This window comes from Hippopotamus amphibius, chromosome 6, assembly GCF_030028045.1.
Source record: "Hippopotamus amphibius kiboko isolate mHipAmp2 chromosome 6, mHipAmp2.hap2, whole genome shotgun sequence".
NCBI lineage: Eukaryota > Metazoa > Chordata > Mammalia > Artiodactyla > Hippopotamidae > Hippopotamus > Hippopotamus amphibius.
The window spans coordinates 17,090,572-17,096,126 of NC_080191.1; positions in this window are offsets into that span (position 1 = coordinate 17,090,572).

A 5,555-nucleotide genomic window follows, 5' to 3' on the forward strand; every position below is an offset into this window, starting at 1 on the left:
ATATATAGTATCGTGTCATCTGCAAAGAGTGATAATTTTACTTCTTCTTTTCCAATTTGGATTCCTTTAATTTCTTTTTCTTCTCTGATTGCTGTGGCTAACACTTCCAAAACTATGTTGAATAACAGTGGTGAGAGTGGACACCCTTGTCTTGTTCCTGTTCTTAGAGGGAATTCTTCCAGTTTTTCTCCATTGAGAACAATGTTGGCTTTTGGTTTGTCATATATGGCTTTTATGATGTTGAGGTAATTTCCTTCTATGCCCATTTTCTGGAGAGCTTTTATCATAAATGGATGTTGAACTTTGTCAAAAGCTTTTTCTGCATCTATTGAAATGATCATATGGTTTTTATCCTTCAATTTGTTGATATGATGTATCACGTTGATTGATTTGCGTATATTGAAGAATCCTTGCATCCCAGGGATAAACCCCACTTGATCGTGGTGTATGATTTTTTTAATGTGCTGTTGCAGTCTGTTAGCTAGTATTTTGTTGAGGATTTTTGCATCTATATTCATCAGTGATATTGGTCTGTAGTTTTCTTTTTTTGTGACATCTTTGCCTGGTTTTGGTATCAGGGTGATGGTAGCCTCACAGAATGATTTTGGGAGTGCTCCGCCTTCTGCAATATTTTGGAAGAGTTTGAGAAGGATAGGTGTTAACTCTTCTCGAAATGTTTGATAGAATTCGCCTGTGAATCCATCTGGTCCTGGGCTTTTGTGTGTTGGGAGATTTTTAATCACTGCCTCAATTTCTGTACTTGTGATTGGTCTGTTCATGGTTTCTATTTCTTCCTGGTTCAGTCTTGGAAGATTGTATTTTTCTAAGAATGTATCCATTTCTTCCAGGTTATCCAATTGATTGGCATATAGTTGCTTGTAGTAGTCTCTCATGATGTTTTGTATTTCTGAGGTGTCCGTTGTGACTTCTCCTTTTTCATTTCTAATTCTGTTGATTTGCATCTTCTCCCTTTTTTTCTTGATGAGTCTGGCTAATGGTTTATCAATTTTGTTAATCTTCTCAAAGAACCAGCTTTTAGTTTTATTTATTTTTCTTATGGTTTCTTTCCTTTCTTTTTCATTTATTTCTGCTCTGATCTTTACGATTTCTTTCCTTCTGCTCACTTTGGGGTTTCTTTGTTCTTCTTTCTCTAGTTGTTTGAGGTGTAAGGTTAGGTTGTTTATTCGATCATTTTCTTGTTTCTTAAGGTAGGACTGTATTGCTATAAACTTCCCTCTTAGAACTGCTTTTGCTGCGTCCCATAGGTTTTGGGTTGTTGTGTTTTCGTTGTCATTTGTTTCTAGATACTTTTTGATTTCCTCTTTGATTTCTGTAGTGATTCCTTGGTTGTTTAAGAGTGAATTGTTTAGCCTCCATGTGTTTGTATTTTTTGCAGTTTTTTTCCTGTAATTGATATCTAGTCTCATGGCGTTGTGGTCTGAGAAGATGCTTGATATGATTTCAATTTTCTTGAATTTGCTGAGGTTTGATTTGTGACCCAAGATGTGATCTATCCTGGAAAATGTTCCGTGTGCACTTGAGAAGAAAGTGTAGTCTGTCGTTTTTGGATGGAATGTCCTATAAATATCAATCAGGTCGAGATGGTCTAATGTGTCATTTAAAGCTTGTGTGTCTTTATTTATTTTCTGTTTGGATGATCTGTCCACTGATGTAAGTGGGGTGTTCAAGTCTCCCACTACTATTGTGTTCCTGTCGATGTCCCCTTTTAGAGCTGTTAGCATTTGCCTTATGTATTGAGGTGCTCCTATATTGGGGGCATAGATATTTACCATTGTGATATGTTCTTCTTGGATGGATCCCTTGATCATTATGTAGTGCCCTTCCTTGTCTCTTTTAATAGTCTTTACTTTCAAGTCTAATTTGTCTGATATGAGTATTGCTACTCCAGCTTTCTTTTGACTTCCATTTGCATGGAATATCTTTTTCCATCCCTTCACTTTCAGTCTATATGTATCCCTTGGTCTGAAGTGGGTTTCTTGTAGGCAGCATACAGAAGGGTCTTGTTTTTGTATCCATTCAGCCAGTCTGTGTCTTTTGGTTGGAGCATTTAATCCATTGACATTTAAAGTGATTATTGACATGTGTGTTCCAATTACCATTTTCTTAATTGTTTTGGGTTTGTATTTGTAGGTGTTTTCCTTTTCTAGTGTTTCCTACTTAGAGAAGTTCCTTTAGCACTTGTTGTAAGGCTGGTTTGGTGGTGCTGAATTCTCTTAACTTTTGCTTGTCTGGAAAGCTTTTGATTTCTCCCTCAAATCTGAATGAGATTCTTGCTGGGTAAAGTATTCTTGGCTGTAGGTTTCTCTCTTTCAGGACTTTCAGTATATCCTGCCATTCCCTTCTGGCCTGCAGAGTTTCTGTAGAAAGGTCAGCTGTTATCCTGATGGGTTTTCCCTTATATGTTGTTTGTTGCTTTTCTCTTGCTGCTTTTAATATTTTTTCTTTGTGTTGAATTGTCGTTAGTTTGATTAATATGTGTCTTGGTGTATTTCTCCTTGGGTTTATTCTGTATGGGACTCTCTGTGCTTCTTGGACTTGGTTCATTATTTCCTTTCCCATGTTGGGGAAGTTTTCCACTAGAACCTCTTCAAATATTTTCACAGACCCTTTCTTGTTTTCTTCTTCTTCTGGGATGCCTATAATTCGAATGTTGGTACATTTAAGGTTATCACTGAGGTCTCTGAGGCTGTCTTCTAGTCTTTTTATTTTTTTATCTTTTTCCTGCTCTGTGGCGTTTATTTCTTCCATTCTATCTTCCAACTCACTTATTCGTTCTTCTGCCTCAGTCATTCTGCTGGTTAGAGCATCTAGAGTATTTTTAATTTCAGTTATTTTGTTATCCATGGCTGTTTGTTTTTCTGAGTTCTTATGAACTGTTTCTTGTACTTTCTCTAATTTGTTATCGAGATTTTGTATCATTTTTACTATCATTACTCTAAATTCTTTTTCAGGCATTTTTCCTATTTCCTCCTCATTTATTTGGTCTTGTGGGTTTTTTTCCTGCTCCTTTGCCTGCATGGTGTTTCTTTGTTTCCTCATGGTTGTCCAAGCTTTTGGGGTTGCTTGTCCTGGTGATAGAGGTGTTTATAGAAGACTGTCCAAGCCTCAGACTAATGTCCAAGTATTGGATTAGACGAATATTCAGTCTAGGAAACACATACATGGATAAGACACACAATTATTGAATCCGTTAGGACATAAGGCTCTAGAAAGACCTGACAGAACCCCAGTGTGCTATCAGATATTCAGAGAGAAACCCAGCAGAAATTGACAACTGAAACAGAACAAATCAGAGACAAAAGCAAAAGCAAACAAACAACAAATAACACCCTACACATACAAACATCAATCCAGGGAGATTTTGTAAGCTAGGATCAAATATAGAAATGAGCTGGAGTACCACCAGAGAGAATGGAGATTCTCAGAATGTAATTAGACAATTGTACTAAGAATTAAGATAAAGACAAAAGCCTAATATTAATACCAAGGCAGTGCATCATCTGGAGAATAGAGCAAGGAGTCTGAGCAGACCGATAGTGTTGCTTATAAGTATGTTAAGATAAAATACACTTAAAATGGCTGGAAGAAAGGGGAACAGAAGAGCGTAATGTGGTTGGAAATATGCAAAGAAAAAGAAAGGAATAGAAGTGTATAAAAGAAAGGGATGAAAGGAAAGTATGAAAGATATTTTGTCCGTACTACCAAAAACTTAGCTAGATATAGAAGTATTTTAAAAGGCAAAAAAAAAAAAAAAAAAAAAAAAAAAAGAGTAAAAAATATCCTTATAAAATTATGTTGTAAAACTTGTAGATCCCTTAGGGCTAAGATCGTATTTAATAAATCAAAAAAAAAAAAAAAAAAAAAAAAAAAAGAGAGAAAGGAAAAAAAAAAAAAAAAAAAAAAATCCAGAACTGATCCCCGAATGGACCAGTTCAATAGGTATTGATACTACTATTTCTGTTTCCTTAGCGTCTCAGCTGTAAGTGTCCTTTTCCTTGCCTTGGGTTTTTTTTTTTTTGCGTTTTTCTGTGACCAGCAGAGGTTCCTTTATTGTTCGTCTGTAAGCCTCGGTGTGTGGGGAGGGAGAGGGTGCAATAGTGGCTCCTTCTCCTGGGAGTGAGTGAGCAGTGGCGCACTGTTGCTTCAGTCAGGCTTGGAGGTGCCTGTTGCAGAGGGCGCTGGTGGCTCAGGCGTACACAGAAAGTCTTAGAGTTGGGCCTCTCTCGGGGTTTTTTCTTTTTGATGCTGGTTTTTTTTTTTTTTTTTCTCTCGGCAGCCTCCCTGCTGCTGGCGTTGCAAGGAGTTTTAATCTAGCCCCGCCCGAGCGCCTGAGGGTGCTTGTTATCCCTGAGCGCCTTATGTGGCCCCGCAGGGCGTCTCTCCGCTGCCTGTTGCAGAGGCGCTGAAAGAGAGAGAGAGGCTATGCGCGCGGCTCCTCCCCCCCGCCCGGGAGCCTGCAGCCTCCAGCCGCCATCATGGCCGGGCGGCTCTCAGGGATCGGCACTCCTCTCCGCGGACCTCCTCCCTCCTGTCCTCTCGGTCCGTCACCCTACCGGCAACAATGTTTCTCCCCCTGAACCAGCTCTCCGGTTCCCACGCTCCCGCTCCTGGACCCTCCGTTCAGCCGCGGATCGATGTCTCAGTCCAGGAACGCTGAGCTGCGCTGCGGACCCTCCGTATGTTTCTCACTCCCTCCCGTCTGCCACAGCTCCGCCGCTTCACCCTCTTTGAGCCCTCGTAGATGCCTCCCTACCGGCTATGTCAGGTTCTCCGCAGCCCTTTCCGGTGTCCGAGGCCGTCTGCTGGTGTTCAGCTGGTTCTCTGTGGGAATGACTGTGTCCTTCCGTGTATTCCCAATGCATCTGTGGAGAGGGATGCACTCCACGTCTCTCTACTTCGCCGCCATCTTTTTTTCTCCCCTGGCCTATTCTTTTTTAATCTTACTGTTCTAAAATCCCTATTTACCTATTCCATCTTTTATCTTCATCATTCAGGTGACAATAAGCTACTAGAAACAATCAACAAGGTGGAAACGTTTTTCGGTAAATGCAAGAAGGAAATGAGTGCCCAATTCTCTCACTATTCCTCACTTGTATGATTTTGCTATAGTGCTATTCACAAATGGGACAAAATAGGTGTGAGCTGTGCCTTAGAAGAATTATACCAGATGTGGTCAATTTGCAGACATGAGAATGGTACCACTATATTAGAAACAGTCTAGCAATTAGGATTTGGTCTATGAAGTAAGCAGTGCAGGGAGTAACAGTAAGCAGAAAATCAACACTAATCAATAACTCATTGGATGGGCAATGGGGAGACGCAGGCACTTGACCTAGCTGAAGGTGGGCATGTGATGTGACCTTCATTGAAATATTTGATTTCTGGGCTGTAAGATGGGCATAGCCATATTTGTTTCATCTTAGTCTTTCAAGAAAAGGTAAGAAGTCCAGCCAGTCTCTATGAGACACTTTCAATTCTGGGCAGAAATTGGCTATAAAAATGCCAGCCTCCATTTATTATTAATTCTCAGGTCA